The following is a 13,962-nucleotide window of genomic DNA, read 5'->3' as shown; positions in this document are numbered from 1 at the left end:
GAGCAGCATTTTGTAGGATTTAAAAAAAAAAAAAGGATTAGATTGTTGTATTAGATATGGTTAAAAGCATTATAAAACCTCGTTGTTCTAGGAGTCAACCAGCCAGAAACCTCCTTCAGGTGTCTTGTTTTATAATTTTCCCCTGTGAAATCTGTTACCGCTCTCTCTTAAAGCCTGTTCTGGCAGGTGTGTCCACAGGTGGGACGACCCTTGCTGTCTCCAGGTCAGAGCTGCGTTTTGGGATCCCCTTGGGGTATTTCCCAAGGGTCATCAGTGCTGGCGTTAAAACACAACCCCCAGAGCCCTGGACTAGGATAGAGCAATACTAACTGCAGAATGAGGAATACCACAAAAATGGCATAACGAGGTATTTAGTAAAAACAAAGGGAATAGGAGGAGAGGGTCATGGGGTGCCGGGAGCCCTCCCCTGTCCCAGGGGGCCTCTCCAGGGACCCCCACCCCAGGCCAGGAGGGCTGGTCAGGGCAGCTGGAGCTGGCCGTAGCCTCAGGCTCCCAGCACCAGTGCAGATCAGATCCTTGAGCTTTGGGGTTTTACCCCAAAGTGCTGAGTTACTTGCCACATGGCAAAGTACTGATCCTCTGAGAAGACCTGTGCCACCTGGCAAAGGCGCTAAATTGCGATTTGGGAGAGGTGTCTTTTAACATCACAGGCTCCTTAAGTAGCCGCAGCCTAGAATTTTATCCTTCTGGACCGAATGCTTTAAGGCAACCGTTGATCCTGCAGGTGGAGGGTGGATTTCCCTGCAGGGGCTGGGGGCAGCTCTCCTCTGGGTGGTTGGGTTAGCACCCTTCCCTCTCCTCCCCGGGTGGATGCTGCCCTGTGAGCAACGGCCCTGCGTGGGGAAAAAGGATCAGGGTGAATTATTCCCTGTAGCTACCCCAGAAAAAAGCTCCAGAGGTAGGCGCCCTTATCCTAAAATGGGATTTTTTCTCCCCTCTGTGTCACGGTGATTGCCTCCAGTTGCCGACTGGGCAAACTCAGGAAAAGCTGTGGTTATTCCGGAGTACGTGTCCACATGCGGAATATTCTGGAACAGGTATTTCACTTTAAATTCATGCCCCGTCTTATTCCAGAATATTTTCCCCATGTAGAGGAGCACTTAGCTGGGGTCTCCGCTTGCTGCCATACTGGCGATAAGATGGATTGGCTGATCTAATAGGTCTTTTCAATCTCTGATTTTGAAAGCTAAGATTGGGAAATTAATTTCAGAAAGGTCAAAACAGAGCAAGGCTATCCTGCTGCTGTGTGATGGATCCTATTTTTTTTTAAATCTATCTATTGAAGAAAAGGTTAGTTATTCAGCATCCTGCGAAAAAAAGAAATAAATAAACTAAGCAGAGGGAATACAAAAAGTGTATAGATCTGCTGACCCATTCGCAATCTTCAGTTAATGAAAATGCCGGGGAACGGGAGTGGTAAGAGCCTGCCGAGCTGGGAGGCGCTGACCCCGCGGCTGCTGGAAGCTGAATGCTCCCAGCCCTGACGCCCCCCCGACGGCAGCACACGTGCCTGCGGGGCTGCCCAAGGGGCTTAGGAGCCCCCTGTGGCAACAGGAGCCCTGCCGGCGTCGGCGCCCGCCGCCGCGGTGGCCGGAGCGTGGGAGGTCTGCTTCCACCTCTGTCCTCTGCTGGGTGACCGGGGGGTTTCGCTGGGGTTTTGAAGGGCGGTTTGCAGAAACGCTGAGCAAACGCCAGTGGCGTTAACAGAAAACCCAGCTCGAGACACGGGGGTGTCAGAAACGGTTAGGGGCGTCATTCCGGCTTCACTCAAGTCACGGAGAGGTTTTGGGAGGCATGTCACGTGTTAGTGGAAAGCTTGGCTGTGTTTTTCAGTGAGAAAAGAAAAAGAAAAGACAAAAGAAAAGGAGGAAAAGTTGAAAACAAAGGCTTCACATCGATATTTCCCTTCTTTTTATTCGTTTGCTTCCAATATGCAAGTCAAACAATAAAGCGAAAAATAAATTGCTTCAATTTTTTTTTTTAAACCAGGAAATCATGGGGAGAGAAAATGGGCCGTTTGGTGGTGGTGGGGAATAATTTCTTAATTAAAAAGAAAATTTTTTTGTTTTTTTTTTTTTTTATTTGTTTGCGATTTTTTTGGCGTCTCCACCTGACATATTCGGTAAACTGCTGAGCTGGCCCTTCCTCTGTCCATGTCTCTTCTTACGGATGGATAAGTGATGTCGCCGTTGGATATACAGATGGATACGTGATGAAGCAGGGAGAAATTAATCCATCACCGATTGAAACCTCGTCCTGTCGTAACTACGCTTTGTATGTTCTTCCGTGCCCGGAGGCTAAGCCGTGGCGAGGGTCCCGGGGCGAAGCCAGGCAGCTGCTGTTCCTGGGCATCGATGCGCAGCTCCACGTCCCTGTGGGGAGGAGGGTGTGGGAAAAGGTACCCGGGAAGCCGGCGCAAAAAACGAGGGGCTGTTGGAGGGTGGGTAGCGGCGTGTGACATGCTGAAGCGGCTGAAGAAGCGAAATCCAGCTTTTCCAGAACTAGCGATGCCCGTTTCCCTTTTTTGTTAAGGACAAAATATACCGTAAGCGCTAACTTGGCTCTCCCCTGAGCAAACCCAAGGAGTTCTGCTGATTGCTCTGGAGATGGGATCGTGTCTTGAATACCTAGCCGCGGCAATGTTAATTAACGCACTCGTCTCAGCTTTGTTTAATTCACCCTCGAACCTGTATGGGCCAATCTCACTTTAAATTTCCCTCTTTACAGACAAATGTTAAACGCATGTATACTTGGGGTTGTACCCATATGGTAGCATGTTTCACATCCATTATTGAAGCTCTCCATTTCTCGCTCCTGCATTTTCTTATTGCTTTCTGCAATCGGTTATACGAAAACCATACAGCAGTACATGGGCAAAGTAAACAAATATCTCCAGTTGAGGATTATGTTAACAAGTTCAGTAATAAATGACAATTATTAGTCAATATATACAAATGACTTAATTCTTTTAACACACCAGGCAACACTGGAGATAAAGTATAACTTGGGAAATTGGTTGCATATTTCATTCTGAACAGAAGATGCGAAGAAAAATGTCAGAGCAAGCAAACACATCTGGCTCATTAACGTGATTATCTTTTCCCAGTAAAGAATCTCAAGCAGATTTGAATGGACACCAGAGCATCTCTATAAATCAGATTTAGCTCCCCACAGCAAGTGCTGGGGAAGCTGCCAGGCATCAGTTAACCTGTCCTTTGCAATGTTTCTCTCGCTGCTCATTCCAAAAACATTGGAGCGATTCACATGTAAAGACGTTTCCATAGTCCCCAATAGGTCCTGCTTCCCAAACCTGATCCTGGAATTAGGCGTGGATTAATCTTCTGGCATCCAGTGAAAAAGTAGGAACTTAAGTCTCTGTAAGGTGTTTTACTGACTTACGGTAAACGTCGGCTTAAATGGAAGAATCCATCCAGGTGGGGAAAAATGGGGGCGCATACGTCTCTTGTCGTATCTGTGGTATAACGTGGGGGTATTTGATTGATGTGGGGAGTGCGCTGCTGGCTAGGGAAGGCTTCTCTGAACGCGTGTCGTAGGGGTGTGCATGTGGTCCAGAAGGCCTCCGGGGTTGGGGGGTTTTGCTATTAACACGTACACACGTAGATGCAGCTCAGCAGGCTTTTAGAAAGGCTTTTGTAGGGACGCGTGTGTGGTCCCTTGACAGGGAGAAAGCGGTGAAGAGCCACCGGCTCCGAGAGCATCTCCCCATCCCACAGGGACTCGCCGTGCAGCGGCTTTCCTGCAGGACGACTTAGTCTTGCGAGCTGTGGCGTCCCCTCTTGTGTCAGGGGCTGGGAGAAGAAAGGGGATGCACCTGGCGTGTAACGCAGAGCAAGGTCATTCATCTGAAAAATTATTAACAAGACTTTTTATTGTCTAGGATCCATATATATGTCTTCCTCGGCAGAGGAGCATCCAGCCAAATTGTGTCATTTCTCCAGGTCTGCGCACGACGCCAAAGGAAGACATTTATTTCGGTCGTGAGTGACAAAAAAAGGAAATTCTGCTTAGGACAGCATCTCACTGAATTAGTCTGAAACCAGACCTGGCTGCTAAAATTTACTTTTAAAAATTGAGCGCTAAAATTGACAAACCCGGAGGCGTGTGATCTGGCGTGATGTTTCCCAAGGCAAACAGTACCGTCTTTTCCAGTACCACCCATGCGCCCCACCGCCTGTCAGCAGCCGTGAGATCCGGCTCAAGCGAAGCGACCGGCGGGAGCTCGGAGCCACCGGACCGAAGGGATAGAACCGGCTGGAGGGAAGCGGCCGGTCACTGGACTCGCCGGGGATGCTCATCTGCCGCCGCCGCAGCCCCCGTAACCGTAGGGACTCTCCTGCCTGCGGGGGGGTAATGGGATGGGGTACCCGTCAGCACCTTCCCCTAATTACGGAACGCCCTTTACACACAGCCTGCTTGCGAAGTTTCACTGAGCTTCGGCTATTTGGAAAATCTCTGCCTTTTCTGCAAGTAGGATAGTTTTCATGAAAAAAGAATGGCAGGGTTATTCCTGCAAGTGCTTAGCTTTAAATTATCTTCCGTTTTACAATTTTCAAGCAAAAAACATTAACTCAAGCCCAGCCGAGAGGAGGTGCTGCAGGTTGGAGGCAGGAATTTTTTTTTTTCATGTGAATCGGAGGTGTTGACTGCACCGGCGCGTAAGTGGGACTTGTTCCTCCCTCGCTGCGGCGATGGGGCCAGGACTGCCACAAATCAGATTTTTTTCCAGTGTTTTCTGTCCTTGTGCATTTTTTAAAAAGCCCCCGCGTGATACAGAAGCTGAGCAGAGTTCTCGTATTTTGGGATTTGTTCCTATAGTTTCCAGGGGAGTTTTGCCCAAGTCCTCTTTTTCTTCACTTATTAAAGTGCAACCTCACTTGTGAGAGGATCCAAGCACTTGATAGTTAGGCTTAGAGTCACAAAGGCATTTAGGGCTTCATATCCCTCTGGGGGTTTTTTCGATGGGTCATAGGCTTTTTTGGATGCAACCACTGCTTAAACACAGCGTTTATATAATAATTTGAAATTTTTATTATTGTTTATATAATAATTTCACATTAAATATGCACTCGAAGCAAATTGGCACGGGGAAACGTGGTGATCCTTGGTGCAGAAGTGTCCGCGGGGTCCCCGAGGGCGTGGAAGGAGCAGGCAGAGCTCTTCCCGCAGGGACTGTCCCCCTGCCCGTGGAGGGGACTTCTGCTCCACCACTGCTGTGGCGGTGTTCCTTGCTCTCACCCAGACCACGCCGGCTGTCCCACCTGCCTGGTGCCCTTGAACATCTCGCGTGTGAGATTCTCGCAGAGGATAACGGGTGAGATGCCACAAATGGCGTAACTCCGTCTCTTGGCAGAGCCGGGGTACGAGCACCGTGCGGGGCACAAAAGTCCCCGAGCGTTGTCCCTGCCGCGGCACGTGCTGGCACATGGCTCGAGTCACTTCTCAGGTCCAGCCCTGAACGGTTTGCCTGTGCGGAGGAGCCTGGCTCCATCACAATCCCGCACCCCTTCCTCCCGGCTTTGTCCCCCGCCATGCCAAGAGGAAAGGCGGTAAAAGCAAATCACCTGCATTTCTAGAAAGCAAAACTCTAGGCGTGCTGTGGGAGCTGTTGATAAAGCCGAGGGACCCTTCTTCCCCTCTACTGCAGAGCAGATGTTAAAATATTGCCCCCGCCGGCTGCGTGGGAATCGGTGGAGCTGCAGCCTGTGGATGCTGCGGGTCCCCCCCACTCACCCCCCTCCCCTCAGCCACGCGTGGGAGACCGGCTTCTACGAGATGGTGTCTGGGACAGATCCCAGAGACAAGGGTTTGGCGGGTTGGGTGCATTCCCTCGGCTGAGGATTCTGGTAGCGGTGCTGGTGGCGGGGCTGGCGTGCGATCCACGGGTCCTTAACCTCCAGTGGATCCCGGGAGCAGCGGGGGGAATAGCTCTAAACCCCATTTAAATAGGGAGGGGGGGGGGGGGAGGGAGAGGGGAACATTTATTAACATCTAATCCTGTTAAGATTTTCTACACCATATGTCTGAGCAACAGAACATGTGAAATGTGTACTAATTACTCCTGCCTGTGTCATGTGTGTATATTTTATATGCAGTCCCTGACCTTTTTGTTAATAACTTCACATTATATTCATTGACCTGAAACAAATTGAATTCAGTGGCACTCACTCAAGAATTGAATTACATAGTCTTCTTAATTGGTCTCTTATTTAAATGTGGAAAAGTAACAGTTTACCACCTGTAATATATTTTTTTTTTTCCCTTGAGATATTCCTGCGGAGAGCGTGCGTGTGCGTGCGCGCACGCTGGGGTCGTGTGTTGGGGGGAATTACCATAGAAAACCCAAGCCTGGCGCGCGCCGTGGGGCGGACTCCTCCCCCTAAAAAAGTTCTGTCCCTCTGCAGCCAAACCCCTTGTAAAAGCCTGTAAAAGCACCTGAATAACCTCCCCTCCTCAGGGGAAAGGGCAGCAACCGGGGCGAGCTGCCCCCCGGCTCCCGGCAGCCCCCCGCACCAGGCGAGCATCTCTCTCTGCTCCTCTCTTCTCCTCTCTGCTCATCCAGCGCCGATGCCCGTGAGCTGCCTGTCCCCCGCCTCAGCCGGGTCCCGTCCCCAGCCTGGTTGTCGGCTCCCGAGCACGGAAAGCCAAGGTGGGGACCTGCGGGGCGCCTCGCCTGTCAGCGGCCGTCCCGGCAACGCCGACCCACGGAGCATCCTCGCCCGCCGTGGAGGAGATAGGGGCCGCCTGGAATTTCTGCTTTGCTTTTATTCTTCCAACGCCAAGTTAATTGCCAAAGCCGCAAAGAGGAGACTTACTCTTTACTTACTATATTTAACTTAAAAATGCAAATGTTATTAGTGTCCCGATCATTGATAAGAGTGCCTTTGTGCCATGCTTTAACCTCTATTAGGGGGGATTATGAGAACGTATCCACATTGGCATTTTCTAAGTGTCACTATGACAGCACTTGCTGCACAAATGCCTGGCTGTCACACTGAGGTTTATCACTAGGTTTTTTCCTGCGAATGCAGACTAATAAGCCCAGAAATTACAATTGCCTCCCTGCCGAATCTGTGATAGGCGGAAATAATGATATCAGTGCCCTGCTAATCTCCTTGCCTCCGCGCTTGGCACCATCCTATTGAGTCACCTGTCATACGCCGCTTTGATGAGGCGAATTCAATCTCTCAGCTATAATGACAATGGAGCCATTTTAATGTTTGGAAATGATTATGTGAAGGTTTCTCTTTGCTCTGTCTTGGCAAGCAAACCAGGTCAATGTTCAGGCTGTGTCTCCTGCCACCGCTAACGACTTGGAAGGAGCCGGGCTGTATTAAGTGAATATGCCAAGTTATTAGAAAGGAGATGCTGAAGGCGGTTTCGTGGCGGGGGAGGCTCTTTTTATTTCCTTTTTCACAGGGAAGCGTGAGCCTGAGAAGACGCTTTATACGCGTGAGCATCTCGTGGTCCCTAGCAGCTGTGTACTGGGGTGCGTGTGCTCCACCTCCTGCGTGCACGCTGCTGCAGGCACCTGGCAGCACCCCTGGGTGCCCCCCGGCACAGGCACCCCACGGCCACCGTGTTATCCTTGGTCCTCCAGATACTTTCCCAGCGCCAGTCCCAACGCTGGTACTCCAGGACGGGTGTGAGGACGGATGCGGGTGCAGCCAGGCAAGCCACGAATGGGCCATCGCCTGGGGTGTCATCTTTTTCTTTAAAAATTCAAGCTCAAAGCAACTTCCACCTCCTCAGACTGTGATTTGTCGCAAAACACAAAGACAAGTAAATGTTCCCAGGTAAAAGAAAACCTTTCTTGCCCCAGCCCAACGTATGCGAAAGGCACGTGCGAATCTCTGTGTGTGCACACCTTAAAGACTGTCTAACTTAAAAACCCAAGAACCGTTAGACAACACGGTTGGTCCCTCCGGTCTGCTCATGCCGTGGGTTAATAAATGGGGGAGTGAGCTGATCTGCTGCCAGGGCAGCCTGCGCCGTGATGGAGAGAGTCCCGGAAAGGCGCGGGGCGGCACGCGCGTCATTCCTACCCATGCGTTTATTTCTATTAATTTGGTGGTAGAGAAACGGAATTTCTTTATTCTCAGGCAGCTGTGTCTCTAATGTCAGTGGTCTCTGAAATCAGGTCTCGCCCTAGGTGCACGATGAGTTGCCGTTAAATGTGAAAGGAAATGATTTATTTATTTGAATGTAAAAGGAAAACAACTACATTTCTTCAAGCTGTCAGCGGTCCCAAATTCACGGGGGAATGCATCATAGGACTAAACGAGGATTTAAAGCCACCTTGGAGAAGCGCAGGGTCCGTCGGGGCCCACAGCTGGAATTTCATTGTTTGGAGTGAAATCTGGGGGCTCTCCACACCGCTGGGGCTGCCTGCGGGATGGTCTGTCCCTGGCATCTCTCTGGCAAGGTCATATGGGATGTGGGTAAAGCGGAGGTGGCCCTGCAGAGATGTGGGAGTCCCGGATGGAAGCGGTGCTCGTCGTGCGGTCTCCATCGCTGCCCCTCTGCACGGGGCTTAGCCAGCACTCAGCCCATCCTCGGGCATCAAGGTGCGCTGCCCCCGGGGCTGGGCAAGGGGATGCTTCACCCGGCGTGCTGGGGGCTTTTCTTCGTCATCTTCACCGCCAGGTTATTAGTATTTATTAATATGACATTGATTTTCTGAAATCTTGACCAACTCTTTGATAAGGGAGGAATAAAGAAGTAGGATTTCAGATGTCAAGCTTTTATTAACGAAAGTGTTCAAGGCCATCTCTGGATGGATATTACGGGCTGCTTTCACTCTGCTCTTCAGTTTATGAAAAGCAATTGTTTAGCTGTATAGAGAGTATAGAGCAGAATCAAATTGACCTGTGTGATACAGAAAGTAGCACTGAGCCCATTTAACTAAGGGTCCTTTGAAAGAAATCTTTTTTATTATAGATGAGTGTTGAAATTATTTCAAGGAAGTGATTATCTGTCTAATAATTTTAAATGCATGAGTGACTTCCACATATAAAATTAAGGCAGCCCGCAGCAGCAGATTTGGAGATAGGCTTAACACACGGCAAGCAGCGCAGTGACACAAATGCTCGGTGCCATTCCCCCAGTATTTATTTTTAGGGATGCTCCTGGTAGGAGCTCTGCCCCGTGTAGTCAGCCTGGTGGGGATGAAATTGGTGGGAATGGATGCTTGGGTGGGATGGGTGCTTGGGTGGGATGGGTGCTTGGGTGGGATGGATGCTTGGATAGGATGGGTGCTTGGGTGGGATGGATGCTTGGGTGGGATGGGTGCTTGGGTGGGATGGATGCTTGGGTGGGATGGGTGCTTGGGTGGGATGGATGCTTGGGAGGGATGGGTATTTGGATAGGATGGATGCTTGGGTGGGATGGATGCTTGAATGGGATGGATGCTTGGGTGGGATGAATGCTTGGGTGGGATGGGTGCTTGGGTGGGATGGGTGCTTGAATGGGATGTGTGCTTGAATGGGATGGATGCTTGGGTGGGATGGGTGCTTGGATAGGATGGGTGCTTGGGTGGGATGGATGCTTGGATAGGATGGACGCTTGGATGGGATGGATGCTTGGATGGGATGGATGCTTGGGTGGGAGGGGTGCTTGGGTGGCATGGATGCTTGGACGGGATGGATGCTGGGTGGGATGGGTGCTTGGGTGGGATGGATGCTTGGGTGGGACGGGTGCTTGGGTGGGATGGACGCTTGGCTGTCAGTGTCTGGGGTACGGGTGTCCTCTGGTTTTTGTTGCATCCTTTCAAGCCCAGGGGAGCCCAGCATGGGGCTAGCTTCGCCCTGCACATCTGGGCAGCCTCGGGATGCACAAGCCCGATGTGTGCCTGCGTAATGGGGGGCTCAGCGCCACCACCCCTCCACGCACCCCCACATCTCCCTTAATTAAGGCAGCCAATCTAATTAGGGCGGCGCCCCGCCGCAGCCACCCCGTGGGGGCGCATCAAAGCCCGCGTGGGGCACGCGTGGGGGGTGGCGCGCGGGCAGCGCAATTACCCAAGTTAAGAAAACATCCCTGTAATTAGCGAGGCAACTCTAAGCACAAGGAATGGAAATTAGTCACAGCGCAATAAATTAGTCGGTGCATATATTACGTGCCGTGAGCACCCCGGGGGCCTCCTGTTTGCAAGGCTTTGGTTTGCAACCCCATGCCTCTCAATAAAGCATTCATCCCTAGGTGATTATGTTCCAGCAAAAGGAGTTTTTAACTGAATTACAAATTTTCTTTTCTAATTCTTTTGTAGGCAGAATTGGGATCCCTCACTTTTTTATCTTCTTTTTTTTTTTTTTTCTTTTTTGAAGGTCTGGGGAGCAAAGCCACTTCCCTCCCCCTTCAGCTAATAATTAATTTTCAGCTTTTCAGGGTGCTTCAAGACCCTGCATTGTTTGCTTTAATTAGGAGCAGTAGTTACGGAACTATTTCAAAATCCCTCCCCAATTTTGAACTATTTTAGCTGTTGTTTCTTTACTGGGGGAAGAAAAGGGGGGGGGCAAAGCAGGAAATTGGACTGTAGCAGCACATAACATTTGCATCAAAATAATACAGCCGGCAACAGAAAATCACAATCACATCACTCAGAAGGAAGGAACAGAATACAAATTAAAGGAATAATGTAAATTTTTTGCCATTAAGCTTCAATGACCATTTGAAATGGTGCAAGGCACAAAGGTTTTGATGAGCATCATCCAGTTTGATTATTCATACTTGTGCTTCTGCTTGAATTAAAGTAGGAGTGCTAGAGCCTGTTAAAGCAAAATATTTGAATTGGTAGTGAACTCTCACCTTTACTTGCATCCATTTACTTTTCAAATGAATACCAGATAAGTTAGTGCATTTTATAATCGGCCTGTTTTCCAGTGAGTGCTGTCATTACATACCAATTTCTTTTAGAAGTGCTTCCTAAGAAACATTAAATACTTACAAATAAGGATCTGTCCATCACCGGCAGCAATCCTATTTGAGCAGCGTTAGGCGACTCAGGCAGGTTGCGTGCCCTCCCTTCGATGGTTCTGTTGCACGACTTCTCCGGCCCCACGCGCAGCCGCCACCGGCGTTAAACCCGGCTCATTCGCTGCCCGGCGGGCTCCACTCCCCAACGGGCTCCGCGCAAACACCCCAGCCGGTTTGCAAACACCCGCCTGGTTTGCAAATACCCTGCCTGGCCAACGCGTGCCCTGGCCTTGCTGCCTGGGGGAGGACCTGCTTCCAAACTAAAGAACGATTTTTTTTTTTTTTTTTTTTGGTAGGGTCACCACCTTCTCTGAAAAACAGAGCCGGGTCCACAGCCCGCAGAGGGACAGGTCTGGTTTTGAAGAGCAGAGCTGCCCAAGTCTGGGGGAAGACCCATAGCAAAAGCTGAGCCAACGGGTCCTATGGATGAAGGTGTTGCAGAGTCACGCACGGGAACATCCCTGGCTTTACCTGGCCAGATTTTCCATCAGCAGGTATGAGAAGAGAGAGCATTTTGGCATTCGGAGGCGTAGCTCCCCACGGTCAGGAGTTATCCCTTGACTCCCGACCTGTAGGGTGGCACGGCATGGGGATGTTGTTTGCCGGAGCTGGGGTGGCAGAACAGGGCTGTCACCCCGCGCCCTCTCCCACTGCCCTGTGCCCACTTTCTTCCTGAAGCGATCGCCACTTTTTCCTGTTTCTAGCACTCATCATCATGAAACACAGATCACTCGCAGGGAGGAAAAACGAGAGGGAAGAGCAGTATTTAATGTGGTTTTCAGACACCGGGCTGAGAATAATGACGGATGCAGAGAAAAAGCAAGGGACATTAACGTGGGGTAGCAGGAACAAGCCCAGAGAAACTTCCCTGGGGGCCTGAAGCTGACCAGCTTGAAGAGGCCGGCAAGTTTGCTGTGTGCCTAAATGAGAGCAAAACTCCTCAGATGTTCGTTTACCATGGATTAAAAAGATACAGTAAGACTTTAAAATTGAGCTTTTTGTAGAAGAAACGTATTTGAAATTAACTCGGGATTTCCTCTTTAAGAAAAAATAAATCAGCGTATGCCAGTGGTCGGTTTTCAGATTTCTTATATACAAATACTGGTCCAGATTTATAACAGAGACTCAATCTAGCAGATTACAGTGAGATACTAAACTGTGGCTGACTCCTTAATAAAAACTTTAAAGGCAGCCTTGGACTAGGTGATAGGTTTAGTTTTTCTGGGGCGTTGCAGAGAGCCCTCCAGAGGGGCTGTTGGCATCAGCTGGGGTGATGCCAGTCCTTTTCACCTATGCCAGGAACCCGCAGGCTCCTGCAGGAAGCCAAACTGCAGCCTTCTACCTTAGTGCTCAAAATCACCCCAACAAAAGCCCTTTGCTGCCTTCACTACCCATTATCCAAAAGATCTGCAGGGCTGGGCCAAGGAGTTGAAGGATATTTATTATTCCGATGCGCATTTTTACTGCAGGAAGACGCTGTTGGCCATGGGCTTTGGGAAAGCCCAGGAGTTTGGGGACAGCGAGGGGAAAAACCCCAGCTCCCTGTCTTCCCCTCTGTGTTCACAGTCCCACGCCGGTGCTATACACGAGTTTTTCCTGACAGTCATTTGTACCTGGTGATCCCCAGGCTTTGGCCGGCCTCAGGCCAGGTTTGATGGCTGACTGAAGGCATGAGCCGGTTTTACTCCGCGATGGGTGCCGGCTGCAGCCCACCGGAGCAGGCAGGGCAGGCAGGGCAGGCAGGGCTCTTTAGCAAGCGCTGCTGAAGCACCGCGAGCTTAGCTTTGCTGTGCTGCTTAGCGGGTTATTCCTAATGAGCAACGAGCTGGTGATCCTGCTTAGGTACATCCTTCAACTCCATCCACTCGGAGATGTCAGCAGAGCTTGGCGGCGCCAGCAAGGACCGCGTTCGTGATGGTGGATGGGGGTGTTGGACAGCAATTATTTTGCTTTTCTCTTCTGGCATAACTTAAGGAGCCCCACATGCTTTGGTACCCGCTGCACAGTTAAAAGTGCAGCTGCCGCTGTGGGGGTCTTGCTGCCGTGGACCCCGTGTCTCCTGCCCAAACTCCCTCCGACCTCGGCAGCGCGAGCAGGGTCCGCTCCTGCCTCTGCCGGGGGGTGGGGGGGGGCCTGCCCCACCGCACGGGTTTGCAAACACCCCGCTGTTGGACAAACTGGGAGCTGCAGGATGTTTTACCCTGGTTCACTTTGGTGCTCTGTAAAATGCCTTTTATTAAAATGAGGAAAAAACCCCAAATCAATGCAACTACACATCAAAAACAAACAAACCTCCGGTTTTGGTAATTTTAGAGCAATCCATCAGAAGCTAATGAAGGCCAGGTTATTTAAATGATAAAGGACAGAGAATGAATGCATACCATTGTCTCTGCCACTTTTTCCAAGGTGATCTGGGTTGAAATCATGCTCTCAGGGTTAATTTTGAGCTGCTTTTCTTTTAAAAGTGTTTTTTTCCTTATTGACACAGGGGGGTTGATTTATGTAATATCCATAATAATTCCCAGATTTCTGTAGATTACAAGGTTATCCCCATGAATGGCTCTGCTGGCAGAGAGACGGGGTCTTCCCCGGCGTGGGCTCAGCACCGGCCTCCTGCCCTGCACCGATGGGGAGAGCAGGGTCCGGCCATCGCCGCTCACTCTCCCGCTCCTCCAGCACCTGCGGCTCTTCACATCCCTCTTTAATTAAGGGCGCTTAATACACAGCACTCTGGGGTGTAATTAAAAACAAATAAAATAAAAAGATGGCATGGAAAAGTGCAGCCCTGTTCTTTCCTTCCACTTTTTCCCCTTCTCTCTCTGTGTCGCCTTTTCAGCCCCCCTGGGGATGGTTTCTGGGGACCACTAGCCCCAACCCCGCGGGAGCCCAGACCTGCTGCCCCCCTCCTGTTCTCCCTGCATGGGGGGAGTGGGTCCCCTCCCCCATGTC

At 50.5% G+C, this 13,962-nt stretch overlaps 1 long non-coding RNA gene across 1 annotated transcript in view; it reads left to right on the top strand.

The window, feature by feature from the left end:
• Nucleotides 1-13,750, top strand: part of LOC128907491 (uncharacterized) — a 54,992-nt gene extending 41,242 nt beyond the window's left edge. The window contains exons 2-3 of the long non-coding RNA XR_008465644.1: nucleotides 11,310-11,507; nucleotides 13,549-13,750. This is a non-coding gene — a long non-coding RNA (uncharacterized LOC128907491). The remainder of the gene's footprint in view (nucleotides 1-11,309; nucleotides 11,508-13,548) is intronic.
• Nucleotides 13,751-13,962: the final 212 nt, after the last annotated feature.

Source organism: Rissa tridactyla, chromosome 3 (genome assembly GCF_028500815.1).
Source record: "Rissa tridactyla isolate bRisTri1 chromosome 3, bRisTri1.patW.cur.20221130, whole genome shotgun sequence".
In the NCBI taxonomy this organism is placed as follows: domain Eukaryota; kingdom Metazoa; phylum Chordata; class Aves; order Charadriiformes; family Laridae; genus Rissa; species Rissa tridactyla.
Note: the sequence above shows the minus strand (reverse complement) of the source record. Positions and strands in the feature narration are given on the sequence as shown.